The sequence below is a fragment of the Hermetia illucens genome, chromosome 7 (genome assembly GCF_905115235.1).
Source record: "Hermetia illucens chromosome 7, iHerIll2.2.curated.20191125, whole genome shotgun sequence".
NCBI lineage: Eukaryota > Metazoa > Arthropoda > Insecta > Diptera > Stratiomyidae > Hermetia > Hermetia illucens.
The window spans coordinates 14,500,288-14,525,734 of NC_051855.1; the positions used below are offsets into that span (position 1 = coordinate 14,500,288).

The window sequence follows — 25,447 nt, forward strand, 5'->3', positions numbered from 1 at the left end:
CCCCCTGAAGAAGACCTTTCCAAGGTATCTTTATCTAAGGTCTAATAACTACATATTAAATGATGTGTAGTCTCATCTCCCCTCACATTGGATACATATAGCCGAGACAATTTTTTCAAATTATTTAACGTCCGACGCTGCTTTCATACGGGATGGGTCCGCCTGCGCTGTAGTGGGTCCTGAGGGGACGCATGTCTCACGTTTTTCCTTAGTATGTAAGTACGTATTAGTAAGTACGATTTTAGTCGCTGAACTTTCTGCTGTTTTTCAGGCCATCGATGTTGCCTTCAGAATGGGTGCGGGAAAGTAGCTATCATTACAGACTTTCTCTCTCTCCTGTAAATTACTCGAACAAACTGCGCTGTCGCATCACCTAGTGGGTAAAATATACGCCCTTGCTTCCGACTTCAATTTTAGGTCACTAAAAATTCTATGGTGCTCGGCGAATGCGGGGTATCCACTAAACGAACTGGCCCATGTTGAGGCTCCAGGGTCACGACCTACTATAATGGTTGAACCGTCCCCTGGGGACATTTTCAAAGCAATTCAGGTGCACTGCTTTGGAGGATAGAAAGAGAACTTTCTGGCAAAATCACGGATCAGAGGACCCTTTTTCTCCAACACTCACACAACTCTAGCTATAATTAAACCGGAAAATTACTTAACCTTTTCTTCAGACCAATCATTCCTATTGTTAATTTTTTTCTCAAGAGGTTTGGAAACATTGAGTCGGACAAATGTAACACTTGCAAAGTTACCGAAACTAATAAACACATAATTTTCTGGTGTAGGGATTATGGCGTTTGGGGGGTAAGTGTAGATGGTAAAATAAGTTTTTGACCCTAAACAAGAGATCCCTACATGGTTGATTTAAAGTTTGTTCCGTGCTCGATTGTAGCAGCAGAAATTTGTGTAGACTTCCCTTCACTAGCCTAAGAGCTTAGAATACCTAAAGTTTTTTAGTTTTTTTCCTTGCTAGATAGTAGCAGATGGAATTTGTACAAACTTCCCTTCACTAGCGTAACAGCTTCAAGGGGATGGAGGGGGTAGGGTATTTACATTTTTTTATCCTTGCATTTTTTGTTTATTTTTTAAATGAATGCATCTGGCCTAAGAGATTAAGGGGGAGGGGGGGTATTTAAAGATTTCTCTGTGGGTCCTAGTTTTGCCTTAGTAAGGAAATCCAGACATCCCAGTTTTGCGCCTAGGTACACCAATTCGATGCCCCTAAAAGCTGTCTGGTGTCCTTATACCTTAAGTATACTATCGTGTCTCCAGTGAATCTCACACGGGACCTGGACCTCATGGCGCAGCAATTGGAGAAATTCATAAATTTATGCAGACGACAGACAATGGAGGAAATTTATGACCATTGTAATGAGTCCAAATTTGCAAAAGAGCTGGAAGTTAAGGATGTTAGCCGGCAGCTGATCGCTGGATATAAAATCAATACTTTCGTGTAGTTCCCATAGTGGCTAGTGGCCTCCTGAGGCTGGGTGAAAAGTATATACCGGCCCTGGCAGCTGCGCGAACAGTAGCATACTCTAGTTATCGATATATATCTATTCGTAAGGAAATGGAGGTTATGAAGCAGGCTAAGATTCCAGCTTTGACGCTCAATATCAACCTAGAGTATCAGTAGGCCGAGGAGCAAATCAATAGGCTAATGGAGCAGCAGGGGAAAACAATGCTGAAACAATAGATTTGCGAATTTTCCATGGGGGTCAAAACTTTGATCGCGCCTGTTGTGAAGATGCATTCCTGCGATCTTGGAATTGCCGTGGCATTTCGAGTCCTGTTCGTAGAGAAGTAGAAGGAGATTTTTTTGTTAGACTATGAATATCACTCAACAGATGGATAACTTGTTTTGAAAAATAGTTAATTTGTCTTGAAACATCGTTATTTTCACCTTGCAAAATGTTGATTTCATTTGTTAAAGCTTTAATTTCATTTGTTGAAGAGTTAATTTTATTTGTTGAAGCGTTAATTTCGTTTTATGAGCGTTAATTTCATTTGTAAGTGCACAGTGGAAGAATGCATAGATAGTACACGGATCACAGACGTTATTCTGATTGCACAAAACAAAAGATTTATCGGGAAAAAGGATAAGGATATACTTAGATAAATTTACAAATACAAACCGTTCATTGACACGCCAAAGGAGCAGCATACATATGTTTATCACATTCACAAGAACACTGTATAACTGTTTTTTGGTGGGAAATTGTATATGATTTCAGGAAAACTTAAACAAAAAGGACATAGGATGTTCGGAAGAAGGAAAGGATAACATAGTAACTGTCAATGATTATGATGTTTTGCGGTCGAATTATCTCATATCAGCGTGGGTACCACATCTACCGCGTGTTGCGCCGCGCGAATTTTCACCACACCTTGAAACCTCTGTTTTTTGTTTTGTTTTTGTTTATTTTATCTATTTTTTTTGCAGCTGCCCGTGTATTTTTATTTTTTATTTTAAATTATAAGATACTCCTTTTTGCCGACAATAACGAACTTCAGATGGAGAAAAGGCACGTCAACACAACAAATAACCGTTTGGAAACTTTCCTATTTTGGGTTAGGATATCTGACTGCGAATCTGGTTGGATTCATGTAAAGATACATTAATTTTTGCAGGGTCCATTGTGTTGTGCTCGATTAGTTACAGCCGCCGCGTCCGCCTATGATGCCTTGTTATCTAGCCGTTACTGGATGATTTAGAGATAGTAACTAGCGAAAAGAAAAATGTTTGGATCACATATATACAATACACGCTTTCGTTATTTTTTTTTTCTTCTTGTTTTTTGGGATAGGGTGTACACTAGAAACAGCTTTGCAGCGCTTAACAAAACAACACCACTCTATACTCATTAACTATCTGCATCTGCGGCAGCCTGGCCTGTCTTCTATTGCGTTCGTTCATCCGTCGCCGACCGCAATATTGTATCGCCTCTTTACTTGTATCTTTCATTTTTTGTGTATTTTCTTCACATTTTTTTTTTCTTAATTTCAGTTTATCAAATATTCTTTAAAGTTCTTTTTTGCATTAGTGCAATGCGCGATCTAGCGACGTCTCCTAGATCTCACAAAAACTGCATCATTTGGTCATTTCTGTGTTGTGCGCTTAGTTTGTTAGTGTGTATGGTTTTTTCTCTATTTTATTTTATCTACGCCGCGTCTAGGTCTATGCAAGCTAGCCTGCTTAACATGACTGCAATAGTTTCGCCTGCCCTGTCCCATCTCTCCGTTCCTGGATCCACATATGCATTTTAAAGCTGATCGCGCGCCATCGATTTCGGTACTATATTGGCAAACTTTTACCTCCCACTCCTTCTTCTATTCATAGTTTTTCTGCAGGCCATTTTCCATATTTGATTATTATTTTTCATTTTGTTTTTTCCTCCTCCATTATGAAATTGACTTTGTTACACCTACGCGCACTTTCTAAGAATTTTTTTCCAAATTTCATGGCTTAGCGATTCCTGCTCTATCGACATTCTCGCAAAGAGCATCTTTTTCCTCTGCTCTTTATCAGATTGCATCGCTGCCGGTCGACCCGTGCCTTCCTCCTGATTTCATATATTTCATTTACGTATTCCTTTATTCGCTTTTCCACCGATTTAAGCAAATTGAGAAAAAAATATGAAACGAAAAAAGTACTACTGCCAACATAAATCTCAAAGAAAAGTTAGAGAAAATGCAAGATATTCAAAATGTGGACCTACGAACGAGACTGACGTAGCATCAAATAGAGTGTAAGATACAAGCGTAAATCGAGTCATCATGCTTCATCCGCTCCGCAAATTTCAGAGTGCATCACTGCACTGCAATGCAGTGCAGAGCTAGGCAGCGAGCATTGAGCTCAAAGCCCCAAGTGCAAGTACTCCGTGCAATTTTCTGCAGATGCGTTTGTGCACAAAATATTTGTATATGTACCCCGCACGCGCAACAGACTTTGCCCACTTCAGATAAATGCAACACATGTAGAAGCATCATATATATATATATATTGAGCAAAGTGGAATTGAGAGGCTCCAAGACCGTTGGGGAAGATCATTCGGGCACTAGAAATTCATTTGCTCGATGTATCTACACTTGGTAACCAAAGTTCAAATAGTTTGGATCGCCTTAGAATGCAGTCGCAGCTTCAATTCCATCGGATTCCATAACATTTACTGCGTGTCCCCAATTTCTGGTTACACCCCCGCAGTTCAATTCTATAAATTCCTTCCCTTTTTCTTTAAGCAAACACAAAAAAATGCTTCCTTTTTTGGAATTTTAGCAATCTTAGCAAAATTGATCCATTATCTGCGTATCTATTACACGTAATTTACGGAGTATGTGGTCTGTGCAACCCCCTACATCCAACGAAGGGCACGATCTTGTATTAAGTTAAAGGGGGTTCCAAATGCCCATGTTAGCAGCGGTTAGTACTTGCACTTATAGTCCAAGAGCCTAAGTGGACCCCAGACCTACGTCATAGTACAAAAGTTGAAAGTTTGTCTGTGGAAAGTCCCCATGGATATGGGAAAAATTGCGTGTTATAGAGTTTGAGTCGTAGTGGCTTCGACAGGTAATAAGTATCAAAGGTGACTGAAATGGGCAGGCATGGACGCGTCGGATCTTGCACTTGACGATGGCGAAAATTTCAATTTTCCAACGTAGGAAAAGAGAAGGGATCACTTCAAAATGCGCATATGTCTCTGGCTCCTCGTCTTCAAAACAAAGTGCCCAAAACGTGTTCCCCCATGATGACCCTGGCTCAAATGAAAGAGCACTCTGTATGCCAACAAGGTGAACCTCTCAATGTCAAGAGAACCAATCTGGCTGAAAATATATCTGAAGCTGTTTGAAACTTGGCTAAAACAATTTCAACCCCAATCAGCGGAGACACGCCTGCAAAGCCTCTGGAAATGAATTTGTACGATAAAAACACCAAATACAAACAGTATTCGGTTTCTCTGCAGCCACAGGTGCATCTTCGGCCTTAGCTCCGCTATCCGGCGCTTTATCTTGGATCATTCCCGCTACGAGCTTCGGCTAGCATGCCCGCAAAAGTTGCACAAAATACGGGTACTACTCCAACTGCTTCACACTGCTTTGATGCGACTCTGATAGCTTCGACCATCTCGGCGAACCCTCCAGCCAAACTTTGTCCGTTGAACGTGTTTTATCAGGAGAGGCTGCTGCTCACCCGCCGATAGGAGTATTTGGCAGTTTCATAGCTCTTCCAGTAGCAGCTAACTCATCTTTAGCGCGCTATCTTTCCACCGGATTATCAAAGCCTTCAACCACAGTGCAGCAGACATCAGTCGCCTTCATTCCGAGCTCCTCTCCTTCGCAAGTCATCACCCTTTAAGCAACTTTTCGTCACCAGACTTGCCTATTCTACTTCCTCTGATGAAATTCTTAATTACATCAGAAGCAATGCTGGTTTATCTTCGTCGCCCCTTTCGTGCGTAAAACTGAATTGCATCTTTCCGTATGACTTTGATTGCGTCGCCCAACCCTCCTTTTGACACCAAGTAGTATTCAGTAAGCCTTACCAGCGGAATAAATTACAATCAAATTTCCGTGTCGCCCGCCTGCCTCGCCAACCAGCATGAACAACTTGCCAGGTACCTTAAAGTCTTTATTATCAATATATGAGAGGCCTAATTACCAAGCTTTCGGGTTTCAATCTTTCCGCCCTGGCTTTCAAACATCATCGCATCTTCGATCCTGTAGCGTTTCCTTTGATGGTTGCACTTCTTGCCTCTTTTTCCCCCTCTTCTGTTGTGCCACAAGGATCCATTCCAGGACCTCTTCTATTTTTATTCCTTATTAACGACCTCCCCTCTGTCCTCTCCTCTTGTTCTTGCATGCTATACACCGATGCCCCCGCTTCTCTATAGGCAAATCTGGATACTTTGCTCCATTGGTGCACAGTTAATAAGTTGGCTCTACATGTCAGCAAATGCCACTTGATGTGTTACTCGCCTAAAACTCTTTGAAGTTCAGATTGTTAGGTCAATTACTTCACTTCCTCTTGGCCCCACGAACGGTATGAAGGCTCTGAAGCCTAGTGAGGTCAAACGATCAACCCCGACCAGCCTATTAGCACTACCACGCTCCTCCAAGTGGATGGATCGTTGGATGTAATTCGCACCCTTGTCGTGTTTTGCGAATTATAAAAGGGTTTCGGTCATGCTGCTCCCAGGGCAGAGGTGAGGCAGCGCCTGATGAGATACCTATGCCGTGGTACGAAACCGTGGCTGTCTTCGTCCCTCTTATCTTTTTTGATTTATATGAGTCTAAGTAAAAATCAATAAACGCGTTTTACTACTAAAGGTGACGCGATGTAACCATTTTAAGGTCACAAATCCTAATTATATTCTGTAAATCCAGTGAAAATAAATAATATTAAATTTGTTGTATAGTGATTATCATCTCGAGGACGAAGAAGGTCCAATGTTCCCTATACAGTACGAACTCTTCGTGTTAGCCTCCTAAACGAACTCTTCGTGTAAATGGGTCTTAAAAAACAAAACCTTCTCTTTATACCCAAAGCATTCAGTTTCCGATATCTAATTCGTTTCTATTCAAATTCAAAACTCTATAGAATTATATGGGAAAGATACATTCCCCCCTCGACAATATACATACATTGGAAATTCCTGATATGCAATTATTGATTTTCTAAATATGTAATATAAATTTTTTTGTGTGTGAATGCATTTCCGTCATTATCATCTTTCTCGTCCACGCCCAATAATAATTACTATTTGTTGTATCGTATATTATTTTGCGCAGTGACATGCCACAATACCGCAGCAGGACCTAGACGCATATAGTGATACTCCCCCCCCCCCCCCCCCCCCTATGCATACAGGGCGCATTCTCCATCACACTTCTCACATCCCACAATTCTTTGTTTATGGTGTTATTGAAATGTTTATTAGGATTTTCGCAGAAACAAGCGATAGTGGACACTGTTGGTATTAATAATGCAGTGAATGATGGTTATCTTGCTTATATCCTTAAGTTGATTCCAGCAATAAAAATATTCGACCCTTATAGCACTTATCTGACCCTCTATTGCTTATATATATTGGATTGATATCTATTTGTCAGTATGTCATCCCTATTTATGCTGAGACATGTAGAATCTTTTGAGCATACCTTTTCCGATCAGCATTCTTATGATGACAATATAGCACTCTGACTTGAATTGAGATATTATATATATATATATTCAGATTTTGTCTGTTTGCTTACTCAAGATAGTTGTCCGATTGTAGGAGCCCATACAATAGGTTCAACATCATTTCAATATTAACCTGTGCATAGCATTTCTTTGAATAGCTGGTTCAGGTAACATCCTTAGAAATAGCATCTGTAATAACCTTCTCGACAATAGCACACGCTTGAGTGTGCAAGTCTTCAGTACCGGATATATTACTAAGAAATGCAGTAGCCACCTCCTGAAACCAGAAGACATTTGATACATCTTATTCGAACAGCACTCACAAATCGATTCTGATACATTTTGGATGTCAAGCTCAAAGATGCCTTCAGAGTAGCTAACATTAAATTTAGGGAATTGATTCAAAATCTACAGCCCCAAGATGACTTGTAGAATTTCACGGCTCAGATACAGAAGCAAATCAAGTTGGTGACATACAAAGTAAGGAGAACCACGAGGCCTGGTGGAATAAGGACCTAGGATCACATTAAAGGGAAAAAATTGAAACGATGGGGGCTTTCAGATAAACTCCAAACTAGGAGAATTTCCTCAGGACCTAGCAGGCAACTAAACGATGGAAGGAGGAAATCAGGAGGGCAAAAAGAAACTTCTAGGAAGAAATGTCGAACGAGTCCGACACCAAACAGTTTTGACTAAAGATCAAGGGGTTCAAGAAGAGTTCAGAACTTATAACATGGGACAAAGACAAGAAAGAAAAATTTTTCACAGAAATAGTAGGTAACTATGGCAAAGGATTTGTACCTCTAAATACAACACCTTATGCCACCTGTGGCCATGCTGACTTCAACATGGATGATCTCAGCAAAGTTCTTGCTAAGCACAAGAGGCAGTCCGCTTAAGGGCATCAGACTTTATTCTTATGTAAACTGGCTGAATGAAGAAACCAAATTACACTTTCTGAGCGCGCTTAATGGGATTTGGAGGCCTCTCCAACTACCACAAGAATGGAGGACAGTCAATATTATTTCAATACCCAAAAATCATATTGATCTGAACAATGCAATGAATCTCAGACCCAGAGTCATGAAAGCAGTGTCGTTTGACATCAGCAAAGCGTACGAAAGGGTGGACCTACTCCTTCTTGCCGAAACTATGAGAGTAAAAACGTACCATCTGACATATACCCTTGGACCCTGCGCTTTCTGAAATACAAGGAGTTGAAGCTGGATGAGTGCTCGTGCTCGGTAAACAGTGGCCAACCTCAAGGAAGTGTTTGCTGCACGGTGCTTTTTAATCTGTACACAACCTGGCTTCACTTCAAACTCAATGACTCAACTGATATTTACTAATACGCAGATTACCTTATCATCCTTACTATGGAGACAGGTGGATAGGCTACTACAAAAGCAGGTTGACCTTTTTATTAATAAATGTGACACCCTGAAACTTTCAGTGACCAGAGATAAGTCTAGCGTTATTGCTTTAAGGAGAAATAATGGCAAGCCATGTACAATTTTGGTACATCAGTTCCCTCTAAAACAGGTGGCGGAGATAACATTTTTGGGGAGGACAATTACGAAATCCCCAAAGCAGGTTTCGAGGATAGTAAACTTTGCCACAAGTTTCTCATGGGGATTAAAATGTGAGAGAGCCGTAAAACTGTTTAGGACCATTGTGAGACCAGTGCTTGATTATGCTGGTGCCTCCACGCTTGATGATCAAACACCGTAACAGTGTAATCAGCAAGCTAAAATGATAAGGTCCCGCATGCAGAGCGTCATTCAATTCCACCTAATCTACTCTTTACGCCGTATTATTTGTAGCTTTTCTCTTTTTAATAATAATAATAATCGTTGGCGCAACAATCCATGTTGGATCAGGGCCTTGAAGTGTGTTAGAGCACTTCATTCAAGACTGTAACGATACACTAGGAGCCAATGTGGTCAGCATTGCGCTCGCCCGAGATTATTACCCTGATTTGACTCAGGTACTCATTGACAGCTGACTCGACTGGTATCCGACGTCAAATTCCACTGTGAGATTTGAACCGCGACCTTCCGTACGACAGCCTTGCGCTCTAACCACTCAGCTATCCGGACACTCTCTTTTTATCTTGAGTAAATTCGTTAAGTCTTGGTCCTGCAGAAACTACTTAGTAAGCCGTTTATATTCTGCTACAGGAGGTCAACCTATGAATTGCCTTGTACTGAAACCAGTGTCAAGTAAGAAGTCCAACTTTAGTATCAAATGAAATATTTTAAGATAGTCAGCCCCGTCGTGTCTCATGGATTTTTCATTTGAGTGCTTTTCTTGACCAAAAACGTTTCCTTTTTTGCTTTGCAACAATAGGGAATTGTCTCTCAGAATTCGCAATAAATTTCCCCAAATCCTTAATGTGGTATCTTAGTGGGACCTAATCTGCGGAGTCTTTTTCTCATAACATCTCTCCAGATAAGATTATAATTATTATAAAAAAAACTATTTCTGTTCTTTTCTTTGCTTTTCTTCGATATGCTAGAGTTCACCTACCAATTAGCTGAATCGGTTAAGTCAAGAAAAAAAGGAGGTGGAGTTTCATTTGGTTGTGTTTTCTTTTAAGCCATAGAATCGCCCAAGTGGATGCTTCAGCAGCTCTCCAATCGTCATCACATTATTTGTTGTTGTGGTTACAATTTGTTGCTGTTTATATGCCAGTCGGACCCCCAGAAATTACCTACCGCACACACAAGATACTTCATTATCCAGGTGAGGAGAGGCGTTTTGTATCTGTGAATAAAATACAGTATTAAAGACAAGAAGGCAAAGATATACTCAAGTTGTGAGCGGCTAATAGTTTTGGGAATTTCAGTCACTTGGCGATATCGAATGCAACCAACAACGGTTGACTATCGAATTGAACCACTTATATTGGATCACCGCTACCGCATTCGGTCGTGGGCTTGGAGTATCTATATTCAGAGTTGCATTTCAGATAATAATGGAAAACTTTATAGAATCGACTCGAATGGAGTCTTGAAGCGAGTGGTGGGCTCTTGAACAGTTTTAACACCACAAAGTGTGTAGTGTAGTTAAATGGCGTAGGTTAGTAATTTACATATTACTTTGAAAGCTGAATTGTGCACTTTAGGGCGGCTCGCTCTTCTTTCCTCGTAATTTGAAATATTTCAAGAGGAATTTTTTTTAAGGTTTTGTGCAAAACACCAGAGCTTGGCCAGAGCTGAAAATATTTTTTTGAGAATTGTAGGAAACTAAGTCTGCATCAACTTAATGCCCGACCGGACCAAATGGGCAGCGTCTAACGATTTGCCTCTACCCTGGTAAGAAACCGTAAAGCGGTCATCTTCCAAATCTTTCAACTTTGCATCTGATATTAAATGTTCTCGCAGGTGTTTCGACCTTGTACAAGTGTCGGACAGTGTTCCAGAACGTGTATAGAGGTTTCATCACACTCCGCACAGAACTTGCAGGCGGTGTCCGTAGATATTCCTAGCTTCCCCAGGTGATATTTTAGTCGGCAGTGACCAATATGATTCGTAGGTTCATTTTGGTGAGGTTTAACCAACCCTTTGTGCGCTTGGGTTCGTATCCTCCAATAAGCGCCCTCGACTGCTCCATACTCGGTTTGCCCGTCCAGTATAGTTCTGTCGACCATCTCTCTTCATTTTTTAATGTTATAACCATGAACCCGTTTCCGATTCCACAGAAGGGTTCTGTCTCGTGTAAAGCCGTCACTGCTCCCTTCTTGGCCAGTTCATCCGTTGCCTAATTGGTCTTCAACCCAACATGGCCTAGAACCCAAAGTATCCAGACCTTATTGTGTGAGCCGAGCGTATTCAGTGTCTCAAAGCATTCCCAAACCAGTTTAGAGTTCACCTGGTTGGACCTAAGTGCCTTGATCGCTGCTTGGAGATTAAAGATATTTCTGCCTGGAATATGCTAGTGTACTTACCCATTGGCTCGAAGTATATTTGCACCAATGACCCCGGCACCCGGTCCTTCTGCTTTGAGGGATCCGTCAGTGTACCAAATAATCAGTTGCTGGTTTCAGCCGAACATCACAGCCACGCGCTCTCATTTGCCTTGTTACTACAACGTGTTTCAAACTTCTTATCGAGATGAAACCTCGTTGTCGCGTTATCCCTTGGTATCAATAATTCGAGGTACCGCCTAGAAAGAATATCAATCTTCCTTCGATTTAGGCAGTTCCCCGCCTCACTGATACTATCAGTCATCCTGAAGATTGCCCTCCTTGTCGGCATTTGTATGTACAGATGGAGGGGGGTTAATCCCAGAAGGACCACCGGGTGCTTTCACCTCAAATTGAAGGCCCATAGGTAATCATTGATCTTACTATTCTTGGAAAGTTGTCAGACGAATCTCAGCGTGTTTTTACCGCGTGAGGACGACATCGTATGTAATGCGTTCACGGTGAAATAAGAAAGTTATTGGTGGTCTACGAGAACAGTTCTGAAAATGCTCACTAATGGCGCAAATTACATAATCCTTCTCTGGTGTGAACAACATCGTTCCATGTTGAGTTTAAAAATGAGGGTGTAATGTTTTTTTTACCAAATATAGGCATGTGGGGCATCGTATGAAAGGTCTAGCTCAGTACTTCGCACCTGACATTAGTTGTGAAGACGGCGAATGCGGGGGCTACAAAATGGTCACTTCCACTTTCCACTTCGAGCCCGAGTTCCCGCATAATTTTCACCCCAGGCCCGGATTTTCTCTCCACGTATATATTTGATTATAATCATACAAAGTGGAATTCTGATTGGGAGAATCTTTTTGGTCCCAAGGAAAGAGACTGCAATATGAAGTCTCGCCAAAGACTAGACAGTGTCATTGCAGGCACCGCTAATTCTTTTTAATTTTTTATGATAGTTATGACACAAAATTTCACGAAAAATTAACATTATTATCTTTTCCGCCCTTTACAGTTTGGTAGCCATATCTAAACCTATTTACCTTGCCTGTTTTTTGGTTTATCATCAAATACATAAATACAGGCGAGTACGTGGATCCTTTTGCTTATGTGCATTCACACTTACTCGCATGAGGTATTTATTCTATGAAAATGACAATTTTTACCTACGAAGTGCAACATTTCCAAAGCGTATTGTAGCATGATTGGTCAATAAATTGAATTAAATATAAGTAGTATCCAGAATTTCACAAAAATAACTGCTTATGTAAATAATGGAGAGTGACAATAATGCAGAAATTTCGAGCAATGTGAGCGAGGAAGTGGAGATAATTATTCGCGGTTTTGCTTAAATAAAAGGGTGGTGAAGGGGAGGGAGGGATTATTTCGGTGAAACGGTAGACGCGCTATAAGGAGGATTGTGCGTTATTGATTTTTGAAAAGCGGAAATTTACTCAACATACTTACATAGACCTCCGCTCCCTTTTCGTCCTGAACATCTCCTTTATGCATTGCTTTTGCAATATCATCCATCGCAATACTAGCTCCCTCCGCCTGCCCATTAATTCCAAACCCATACACCTTTGGCTTGCTTGCAGTCCGGCGCGACCGGGCCCAGGGTTTCAACTCTATCTCATTGAATTGCATCCAACCCGACCTTAACACTCCCCCAAACGCATATGCATTTCAGTATCAATAGTAGCCCACAACAAAGATAGAACACTATATGAATGTACCTACATATATGAATGTGCAGTAGTCGGGAGTCGCACATTCAGGACCCGCGCTACACTACACCCAGTTGCATTTAGCTGATGGGGATGATATGCATTTTGAGTTGCAACTCAAAAAGGGGGTGACTCTCAGCTAAACTAGCATGAAAACAGGCTGAAGTGCATCCGAAAAGTAAGGATGATCACAGGTGGCACTGTTATATTTGTTTGTTTGAGCCTATTCTAGTGGTGACGGTGGGTGGTGGTAATAAGTCCTTGTACATAAATTGCCATATTTGTAATGTTCCCGCATTCGTCGCCTATGCAGCTACAGTGGGACACATGCCACTTAAGTTCTTGTTTTTTTCATCATGGTATGCGTGCTTTTAACAGCACACACGGCTTTCGTTTATACGTAAGCGTTCATTCGGCTGGCCAGTATTGCAAACCATTTCCTTTAAGTTCTGGTACCACCACTTCTTCCTCCTCTGATTTGGTCATGGCGAATACCAAACTTTGCATTCGTTTACATTCTCTACACAATTGCATTCGGTAATGTCGATTCACCTTAAATGCAGCGATCAATTAGGAAACTGCGAAAAGGTGAGCCCATTTTGAAAAATAACGACAGACCTTATATGGAAATAATACATAATTAAAATATATTTACTCATTTACTGTGAGCAGATAATTAAAGTAATAATAATGACACACTCTGAGCTCTTCGATGGAGAACCTGAGTCTAGGCTCAGATTCGCTACTTATTCACGTGGGAACCACCCTATTGGGACTAACTCATTGACGGACGAACCGCCTACGGGCAGACCGCTTTCGGCAAAACCACCTGCTGGGGTACCTGGGAGGAACCGAATTGCAGATCCTCAATTTCTTCAACGTCTGACTATGTTGCAAGAGATCATCGACATCATAGTGACATTCCCTGACATTGCGGCTCCTGTCGGAGAGTGGAGAGTATCAAACGATATCACCCTCTCGGATCACAGGCGCATTGATTTTCTAATGGGCATGATCCTTGTCAAAGAACGCGGCCAGCAGATGAGTTATCTACGTTTACAAGCGATGAAGAAACGACAAACCATTTGCTTAAAGTGTACTTCCGGGCATCATCCAATATCTCATCTCGGGACCGACAGACACATACAGCCCTCAACCAGAAGATTGAACTCTGGCATGCAAAGTAGTTTCACGGGAACGGGTGAAATGTGTATTTAACTCGTTCTATAGATACAAGTTTGAGAGTCCGGATGGCATCATTCTTGCTCTAGTAATAGAGGAAATGGATGCCCTGGGTCTACATATTCGGAATATATATCGTGCTCGTCTATCATACTCTTATATTCCAACTAACTGGCGTTAACAAGTCTAACTTGCTTTCTGCTAAAATGATTGTAAAGACTAATAGATCAGTTCATAAGCGATACATATACCCCTAGGTGGCCACTTCAATGTAGGCAACATGCCTAAATGGCAAATCCACGGAGACATCACTCCATTAACTAACGGCGAAAATTGAGAAGGCGATGCCCGATAAAGAGTACACTTTAGGCACATTTATGGACATCGAAAGTGCCTTCAATTAGACTTCATTTGGGACGATTTGTAACGCGGCAAGGTAACACGGAATCGATCCGCTGTTAATCAGTTGGATCCTCCACATGCTAGAGTGCCGTATGCAGCCAATGTGAGGAGGAAGAAGATATGGTCCTGCACTTCGAATGCAGCTGCCCGGCCTCCTCAGATCTCAGGCGAAGATAACTTGGTGAAGTTTTCTTCAACGAAGAGTCTGTGCATTTTCTGCTTCTGGAGAATGTTCTCAGATTTGCGAGAGCTAGCGAACGCCTTCAGCGAGAGGCCGATGAATAGATGATCTCCCGGGATAGTACAATGGGCCTAACAAAGGTCTGAGTGCTTGCAGCTGCGGCTTTCTCCACTAAACTAAACTAATAAGTTATGTATATAAACATATCAATCCTAAAACTACCATAATCCCCGAAAGGTGAATATGATTCGGGAACTAAGAGATTGCAGTGATTCACCGGCCATTCTGAGGGACGAAGAGGACCTAGAGCTATCCCAAAAATCTAAAAAAATGGCGCTGTAGATCCAGAGCCTCCTGCCCTATTCTTAGTGGTATATCACATGAGCTAGTCGTTTGTTGTGTTTGTCTTGGAGGCTTAAGTGATTGCCTTCCTGAAGTCTCTGGATCTACGGGCGTTCACTGAGGAGTGTCCTTCCCTACCTTTATGTGAAACGGCTATCTCTTCGTTTCAGAAAATTAATTATTCTTTCTTCTTCTTCGAGATGAAGTGAAGGATGAGATGAATTCTTAATTGAAAACGGAGATATTTGGCTACATGCTGTCTTGTTCAATGATTCATCCTCACTTTGCTCCCTGACTCCATACGAAAAGGATTGAATTTTCGCGATCTCTTTTCTTTGCTTTTATTATTTAATTCTCTGCAACGAGGAGCAACTCGGTTGTTGTTTCTTCGCTAACAAACACCGTGGGCGGAAGTTTATTTGAACACAGGTGATACAAATTTCCAAGGTTCTTCTTTTTTTGTCAGAATGTAGAACAAAGAAATTTGGTTCCCATGAAGGAAATCGAACCCGGGCCTCCTGGGTGAAAGAAACCAGGTATCCCCTTAGTTTATTATAAATGGCGCCCAACGTGGGTCCCAACATTTCCTGGATTCAGGCGTAAAATTGCTTATCTACAGGTTTCCTGAATCAATGGGAGGAGGTATATAAGGGCCCAATCCGGTCGTGCTGGTTTCAAGACACAGGTGAGGCAGCGTCTGATGGGTTGCCGCTGCGTTGGGCAAGACCGTAATTCGTCTATTGTTTAAATTTAATTGTAATGAAGTTTGATGCGGAAAAATCTCATTAAGACTATTAATATTGTATACAAGTATGCGGGTATTTCATAATATATTTCATGTACCTTAATTTCAAATTGTCAATTGAATTATGCGCAGTATTGGACTCAAGCAAACACTTTTATTGTGTTTCATTTATATTTTCCAACATTTCTGCTATGATTTAATTTCTGTCCTCAATCTTATCTTATATCACTATGAACTGTCTCAAATGTTTCATATCACCTACAAATCGTCATTGAAATTAATTTTCTGCAAGAAGTTTGAGACAAATCATACATGGAATGTATCAGCAATGAAGGGGAAGAAGAAGAAGAAATGAGGGATGATAGGGATTTGACCATAACCCTTGCAAACTAAAGAGTTTTGCCCGTATGAAGGGTGGGATTTCGAAGTAGTCTTTGAATATTTTTCAACCTAATTGAGGTGATAATATTATTTAATTCCTTTTTTAAGGGATTTAGTCCTTTTGTAAACCTTCATTTTACTCTCCAATTTTTTTTTTATGAATTATCCTAATTTTTATCGGAGTCCATCTACCCCCCCCTCATACATATTTAATTAAAAATTCAAATACGAAAAGCCTTTTCTATTAAGCTCGATATCACGTACTTTCATATATCTAAACACTTATATATGTTAAATTAGATATGTATACGAATCTAAATTTTAGTTGTATCTGCACTCCTTTCTCATCTCCTCACATTGTCCATCTATACCTCCTTCCCATACAGCAATTGTTCTAATCGACGCATCCCATTCACATTGTAAGCGGAGCAGATGAGATCCACGGTCATGATGATGATGACAAAGAATAGGATACGGTCGTGATAGAATTCGAAACTAGCAGGGTCCGTTGAGATGGGCAACAACGTTAAAATTAAAGAGAGATGGTGTTGGCGGCAATGTATTTTCTAGTGACCTCGCTCACTACTCGCCCTTTCTAATCTAAAAATTATCACTATCATATATATTCCCCAATGCGCCTCTCTTTCCCATCCGGTGGACAATGCTTTATTGGCGGCCTTGTTTCTCAAAGGATATTTCCCTGCTCCTTTGCTATCCCCATTTCAGCCCGTTGTCCTGTGGCTCCTCAGAGTAAATAAATTCGGACTATGTGACTGCATACACTGCACTTGAATTAGAAACAGGATAATAGTAGTAGTAGTATTGAGGGCGCGATGGGGGTGGACTAAGCGTATGGAGAGTCTAAAGTAGCAATAGCGGCTCGAAAATGTTTTTGGTTTGAAATATGTTTCAACGTGCATGCACATATGAAATGTTTCCACCTCTACAGATTTTTCTGTATATCAAAAACTTAGGCTTTTCAATTTCGTTTCTCAACATTAGTTTATTTTATTTAAATTTCGCTAGGAAAGCGAAATGATGTCCTTCAACATAGTGCACGCGTATCTTCCTGCGACAATATTAACTTCCACAAAAGCCTCCCCCCCGCACTAATGGTATATAGAATTATGCTTGTTATCCAATTTTCACGAAGTGATGCTCTCTGTGTTCACAATTTCAGTTGCACCATGTATGATATATATTTTTTTAAGTACTAATTCTTGCGAGATATGATGGGGTTGTTTTTAACGCTTAGGTTTAGCAAGGGCTTTCTACTGAGCGCCATACAATAGGCGAAAAACAAACTTCTAATAATAACAACCCTCCGCGGTAGTCGGTCCTAGGTCCGGTTGTGGAAGGTGGAGGGATGGCTATACGTCACCGGAACGTCTCAGGAGGTAGGTGAGGAAAGCGCAAATAACTTTGCAGTCTTGCGGATTACTCCCTGAGGAAGCTATCACCACACCTGGCAATCAGGTTTAAAATGCACTACCAAAAATGAGGGCGAAGGAAATTTTAAGGTTCGCCTGACTTGGTGACGTGGTCGCCACCCGAGTTTATAAAAAGCTCATAATGAAAGGGCGGGTGGAGAACGACCAGTGCAGAATGTGTGGTTTGGCGTTCGAAACGTTAGACCATCTGAATGTAAGATGATTTATCAAATTCTTGCATACAAGCATGTCCAGTTTACCGGTAGGCGCCGCAAGCAGTATTTGATAGTTCTGCTTACAGTCTCAAGAAAGTGGTTGTAGTTCTCATAATATTGTCAGCTACAGGTATTGCACCAAAATCCCTCACGGTTTCCCTTGACGTCCTGGGACTCTCACACAATCTAGTTCAAACCATGCAGAAGTAAACCATTCTATATGCGTGCTCGATGTTGTGGGGAGTTCTCGACGGGTTCTCCTGTTAACCTACCATGTAGGATCATTCGGGCCTAAATACTTGGCACTGCCAGTATTAGGTAAATTCCGGCATCTACCGAGATTGTGATAACTCGGGAAAAAATAATCGTTGGCGCAACATCCATATTATATCAGGACCTTGAAGTGTAGGAGCAATGTGGTTGGTATTGCTCTCGCCCGAGATTATTACCCTGACTTGACGCAGGTACTTATTCATGATAAGAAATCTCCCTTCCATCAGTGAGATTTGAATCGCGACCTTCCGCTGCGACTGCGCAGCGCTCCAGCCACTTGAGCTATCTGAACATTAGAAAAAGATACTTATGGAAAGCAATATTTCTAGCAATGATGCCATTACAGTTAGTGTCCTTTGTAAAGTAAAATTAATAAGATTTTTAACAATATCCAACAATTAGTAACTATTTTTAAGACGTTGCTTTTAATGTCCTTGATTCAATTAACCAAATTAAGACAATCAAAGGGTTGCATCAAAAGCCCTTAATTGACTTTTATACGGATGAATTTTGATTGTAGTCATTTTAGATTGATTATAAAGGGGGTTTGCGTAAAATATCAAAAGTTCCACATCTCATAAATAGATACAAGATAGAAAATTTCATAATCGTTACAGATTATTAGATATCTAAAACTGTATAGTAACTAATAGATGATTTCAAATGGCTTAAACTCACCAACTGTTGACTTAGATCCAAATAGTAACCATCAACATCTTCCTAAGGGGTGGCAGTTGTTGCGACCTTACAATTTATCCTTTTATGGATTTACTTCGATTAGCATATTTCGACGAATTTTAGGCCAACATTAAAATCTATCCAGTTCTCAATAAAAGGAACAGTTCACGTCACTTTATTCAATACACCATGAAAAAATGTCTATCCTTTGACCCAACTTTCAATTTTTTTTAGTTACAATCGTGTAAGTAATTTTTATTAAAAGAACTTCTGATTGATTGATTGTTTTTATGTTATTAATACACTAAACTCATGTGTTTTTTGGTTTAATTACACCTGTCGCTTAGATTATTATCTTATAGATTAGGTGTTCTGTATGACCATTCGCGAAACTTATGTTTTATAGTTTCACCTTTTATGTTATTTGTTTAGTTACATTTTTTATTTTTTTTTTTACAAATCGTTTTGGTTCACAATATTTAAGACTTGGTGATTATTTTTTGTCTTATATAATTATGAATTTAAGATTAAATCAAAAAAAAAATTTCGTTCTTAGATTCTTTTAGAATAATATTAAATGTTATTTCCGAAAGAAATAGCCCGCACAATTTAGATTATTTGGATTCATTTTTATTACTTATTAGTTTTATTATACATTTATTGTTGTTATTATTATTTTTTGTGTATGTGTGTGTTTTTTTTGGTGTAATTGTTTTGTTTTATTTAATCAATGATCTCTTTTTTCCATTTTTCAATTTAATAGCTAACTTTTGTACTTTTCCTCTTTGCTAAGTATGTTCTTTCTATTCTTTTCCTTTTCATTATTGAAATTTTCCTTCAAGATTTTATTTTACTAATTCCTCCTTCGAAGTTTTTCAATTCGAAAACAAAGGGAAATAATTCATGCGATTGGAAATCAAACAAGAAGATACTAATCAATTATATTATACATAAAATCATTAAAATAATACAAATAGCCAAAATAAATAAATAAATAAAAAAAAAATGCGCGTATACTCAATGATTTTTTTGTCTATGATTTGTGGCTTTAATTGAAATAAAAGATAAAAGAAAAACAAACGGGCAACAAAAAAATACAAAACAAAAAATAAAATAAACGCCGGTGATTGCCTTGTTTTGGAACTTACTTTCTGTTTTTATTCTGTACTTTTAATTTTCCTAAATTCATTTTTTGAACTATATATATCTTTTAAAATAACGTGTGTATGTGTATGTTTTTTGTATTTAAACAAATAAAAATATATTTTGTTTGGTTTTTTTTGGATATATTTTGTATAGATAAGTCTTCCAAATATTTTCTGTTTTAGTAATGTGTGTTTTTTCTTCTTCTTCTTTTTTTAATTTATATTTGTTTGAGTTACATTTTCAACAAGATATTCTGCTTTTTTTTATTAGGCGTCTGTTAGTGCTAGGTGTCTTTGCACTTTTTCCTTGTCTTTTCGTTATTAGTTGTAATTTTTGCTGCTGTCTTCTTTCTTCTCTTGTCGTGTTTGTTTTTTTCTCTCTTTACTTGAATTATTAGATTATTAATAAGGCCAAATTAAGGCACAAAAGTTCCTTTTCCAATGTATAAACTTCTTACTAATTTTTTTTTTGGTATTTTTATCTTTTAAATTTTCGAATCTTTCGGTGTAGGTGAAAGTGTGCTTGTTTTGTGTTTTATATATGATTAATAAATTATTATTGGATTTTTGCCGTTTTTTTTCCTATCTTCTTCCCTATAAAATATATTTTTGTCGGATTTTTTTTCTGCCTTTTTTTTATTTATAGATCACATTTGAATTTATTCTTTATTTATTTTGCTTTAAAAAAATGTTTATTTTCCATAGAGGCCAAAATATCACCCGAGATGTGTTTTTTTTTTCTAAAAAAAAAATTTTGTTTGTAATTTTTTTTCAAGTTTTTTGTTTTCTTTGTTCTTTACTGTTTTTTTTTATTAAATTGAACTATACCTTCCGAGCGTGTGTATAAATATTGATTTTGGATATTTTTTAGATTTTAGTATTTTGTAAAAAATTTCTCGACATTAATTTCACTTTGTTCTTCTGACATATAACTAGATATAATAGATTTTTTTTGTCAATAAAAAATTAACGTTATATTTAATAATAATAAAGGACACCCGAGAAAATTTGTTGTATTGTTTACTTTGCTGTTGGTGTGGTTGAAATGCGTGCATGTGTTTATGTGTGCATAGACTTGTTGAGGATAATTCATACGCATTTAGTGTTATGTTGCGTTGTGTATTTCGTTTGCATATGTGTAGGATGGAAATAAAACATAAACAATGAATATACTTCTGAAAAAGAATAAACTTAATTTGAAATTAAGCTAATATGATTGGTTTTGAGTGTTTCAATGCCTTTCTGATGTTATTTCTTATCTTAATTTATCGATATCTGCATTAATTATAGCCCTTTATTAATTGTTAAGAAGTTCTTGATGCTTTGAGTGTTTGTATTACTTGTTGCGAATGGAGCACGTGCGTGTATGCTAATTCGAGTTAACCTTAATTTTACCTATAGCCCATAGATAACATTAACGCTCACTTGATGGTATTTATATTCGTTTTCTTCGGGAGTTATATGTGGTATATAGTTTTCTTCCTGCAATATTTACGTAGATTTTTTTTTCGCCTACATATTTAGGATTTTGTTTAAGTCGATAAGACAGATATGATGAATAATGGTTATTCCAATTCGTTTTTATGTTCGAGCTCCTTTGTATAATTTTGTTTGTGTTTTACGCTCTACTGGGAATTTTAAAGAAAATAAAAAAAAATGAGGATTAAAAATGAAAGTATTTAATAGCAATATAGGATCTGGTGTAGTATTAATGGTTGGTTTTGAGTTTTTTTCTTTTATTTTCAACCTAAGATGCTGCTTTTTCCGATTGTTTAGTGGGAGCTTTGGGCGGTGACGTTTTTGGAAGAAAATCCTTCATCAATTGCGCCAAAATAGTTGTTATGATGCCTCCGAAAATGTATGAATATATATATGTATCTATGTGTGTTTGTATTTATACATATATATATATGTATATGTATCGTGAGAGCTTCCCTTCCCTGGCTTTTATTTTATATATATTTGTTTTTATTAAGAAAAGTACTTCCCTAGTTTAGTAATAATTTAATTTGTGTGTTTTTTTTTCTTTTTTTTTAAAATCTTCTCAATACAATGTTGAATGTATCTCGTGTCTCGTTACTTCTATTACGATTGTGATGAATGTGTGGTTGCGAATGTTAAATGGGATAAAGAGGTTTTTTGGATATGGGTTAAGCAAATGCGGGGGGGTCACTTGTATGTTAAGAAAATTAGTATATTTCTTGCAATAAGTATTTTCTTTTGTTTTCTTTTGTGATATTCAATTTCTATCAAGTTTTTGTATTTATTTCTCCTTTTTCTGCGTCTTCGTAGAAGATGTGTATTTAAAAGTTTGTGTATTTTGAATAATTTATTGAATGTATTTGTTGTGATTTTCGTTTTTGTTTTTATTAATGTAACTGTTGTTGATGTCTTGAAATTGTGAAAAGTTCTGTGTGTATTGATATTTCCTAGTAATTTACTTAATAATATATTTTTGAATATAATTAAGTAAACGCTAGCTGTATGGTAGATGATATTCAAAACTGTCTGTTCCGGTGTCAGTGTTAATTTGTGTGGATCTTTGGGTGGTTATTTTGATAATCACTTCGACTTGGATTTAAGCGAAGTGATTACCAGAAAAGTAATATATATATATCTTTATATATATATATTGAATTTATTGGTGTATATATGCTGATTTTACTTGGAGCCTTTTAGCTCTTTGTTCAAAATTTATGGTGGTTTCTTTTCGTTGCTTTTGCGTGTTTGGGTGTAAGTGTGTATGTGTGTGTATTGTGTTAACTGGACTATACCCTTTTACAGGAATAGTTGGGTTTAATTTCAAGAACAACAGTTGTATACTGTCGACAAATATTGCAATTGGCTTATATGGATTTTATACTCTATGTATTCTCCTTTTCTTCAAAAATTAAAAATAAATCTTTATTTCGTCAGACATAATCTCAAATAGTAAAAAAGACGTAATTCTTGATTTTGTTTTTCCTAGTTCAAAACGGTATGATTTTTTTCCTTATTAAAATTTTGAATTTACTCTTCTAAAAGTTAATTTTAAGTATAAATTGAATTTTGTTGTTTCTCGAGTTTTATTTTTTTTTAAGTTAATTTTTTGGTTTATTTATTATTTTTTTTTTTAATTGGTGTCTAAACTTATTTAATTTTGTACTTTTTCTTTTGTTCAATTTTGAATTGTTTTAATTTCCTTATTTTATTTATTTTTTTCCGAAACGTTTGAATGTCTTATGCTTCAATTAATAACTAATTAAAATAGAATATTTTGAAACTTCCTGGTTTTATTTCTTGTTGTAACTTGTTTACGTAACTTAGGTGAATTTTGACTGCTTCTTGGATGCAAAATAAAGTATTCCGGTTGAATGACGATGCTGGAACTCCTATTTTGATGGCCAAAACTCGAATGTATCCAAAATATTTTTTTTTTTTTTCGAAAACTTTGAACTGAATATTGTTAAAGAGTTATTTCAATTATTTATTATTTCCAGTCTATTGCAACAACCTAAATTGTTCAGATAGGGTTTACTGAAGAAAAACCTGGAAAAACATTTCAATTTCACAACAAAACCATGAAAACGCATTTTATTTTTTTTAGTTTCACTTTGGCATTTACTATTTCGTAACTTTCTTGAGACAGATCGAGCTTTTCGTCGGCAGTGAAGCTCACCCAAAGGACAGCGCGAATTATCAGATTGACTTGCGAATTAAGCGCGAGAAGCGAGCGGGATACCTCCAAATAGGAGTGTTCACTACTTCCATGTGAACAACATATATCCAAAGGACCTCTCCTCTAAGATCGACATGACTGAACCATGACGAAAACTAATAATCTGTGGCAATTATTCCGTAATTTTATATTTATATTCCTTTCTGGGTCTTTTCGCTGAAATATCTGAGCGAAAAAAGGGCATGCTATGACGGAAGAAACAGGGAAGAAGAAGAATACAGGATTCTACGAAGCACGTTTCAAAGAGACGCGCCGAGAAAAGAGGCCGACATCGTGTTGGCTACAACTTCTGCGCGAAGGAAGTTAAAAATATAGAAGCGGGTAAAAAGAACGTTGGCGAAATCTCAATGAAAGCAATCTGGTGAGTGTAAAGGAAATACAGCAGGCAAAGGAGACATTGCTGCCATGTAAGGAACCGCGTTCACCGCGCGTTGCGTTTGTTCAATTGTTGACTCGGATTTTTTTCTTGTATTCTTTTATTATTCTCGTATCAATTTGTATCTTAAACGTATTGCCACACTGCACACTATTATTTCTTATTTTATTCAAGATAATTAAGATATTATTAAGATTGTTTTATCAGATTCACACTTTTAAGAACTAGCTCTTGTTACACGTTGATAAAACCGAGCTAGGGCCTATTTGACAAAAAATTTGTTTTTTTAGGCTCGTCGAACCTGCATCAAGTACGATGCAAACTGCACTTTTGATTTTGCGAAATTTGTTGAAAACCCCCTTCGGTTCGGTTGATTCGGTCGGTCGTTTGGTCGGTGGGTTCTCGGTCGGTCGGCAGGATCCGTGTATTAAGCAGCAATCCTTTTGTATCAGAAACTCCATGCTACTTGTGTACATCATCATACCATTCGTATTTGGCCCTCTTACTATACCCCCATATATAAATACAGAAGTACAGAACGTTGATAATGTACAGAGGGAAATTATATGATACGTGTGTAGAGCGTTGAACATATCGATATGCTTCCAGTACACACATTATCCGTAGCATGGGAATGCAGAAGTTAGCCAAATGGATGACTATACGTACATCTAGGATTCTGTATGTAGCAATGTCGCATATGCTTTCCGGACGAAATGCCCTACACACAATGCATATAGTCGGTTCGCTATAGTCAGAATTGATAGCATACTCAGGCCATATGCATCTTGGGGGTGCAAGTTGCATTGTGTGGTGGCAAGGGTCATCCAATACACACCCCCATGCTCGGCTCTCCGAAAAGTATCCGGCTCCATTTTGTGTGTAGGCTCGTAATATGCACTCTACCATTTTTGGGCAATTCAGTATATCGATGTGCAGCCTGATGCATACATACACGTGTTTTGTAGGACGACGCTTCATTCTAGGAACATTTTCTGAATGCATTTATTTGATGCATGCGTCCCGCTCACATCAATGCAACCACCTACAACGGCTGCCATTTGCGGCTCTTCACTTTACGCTGTTCTTTGCCTGATGAAGGATGTATACAATGTCCTGTGACCACTCCATCGCGGGCTCTCACCCTTGTTTGTCTTAATTTAAATATATCCCCGGACAGTATCAAGGTATCATAATCACCCGTTTAACAATACATTAGCCAATGCTAGATTTGTTTAACGTTAAAAAGTTGGATACTTTAAAAAGGTTTTCGCACCTCTTTTGCCGCATGCCAAATAAAACCAGACACAGTGGATGATGTTACTATTTTTCGGCTGTAAGAGACCCAAGGCTAGGGTTACTACCCTCATAACAAAACCAGTAAATGTCCTTTCTATGACACATCTTTCTCACTTATTTGTTTTGTTTTGAGCGGAAGCAATGGAGGGTCCTCTCCGCTCCTGACTTTATATTGTTTTTGCATATGTGTTTATATTTTGCCTATGGAAGCGAATTAGGGTAGCCAGAGGAGCAACAAT

The 25,447-nt window shown here is 38.3% G+C and overlaps 1 protein-coding gene across 7 annotated transcripts in view; it reads right to left on the bottom strand.

Annotated features, from left to right (window-relative positions):
- Window positions 1–24,333, bottom strand: part of LOC119660968 (putative uncharacterized protein DDB_G0286901) — an 87,303-nt gene extending 62,970 nt beyond the window's left edge. For 3 of the 7 annotated variants that reach the window (XM_038070033.1, XM_038070032.1, XM_038070025.1), the window contains exons 1-2: window positions 24,125–24,333; window positions 18,671–23,343 (exon numbers count right to left, since the gene is read on the bottom strand). The gene's annotated coding sequence lies outside the window, so the exon portion shown is untranslated. Of the gene's footprint in view, window positions 1–2,141; window positions 2,458–18,670 lie in introns of those variants that run through there. The other 4 variants (XM_038070031.1, XM_038070028.1, XM_038070027.1 and 1 more) reach the window with 4 other exon arrangements.
- Window positions 24,334–25,447: the final 1,114 nt, after the last annotated feature.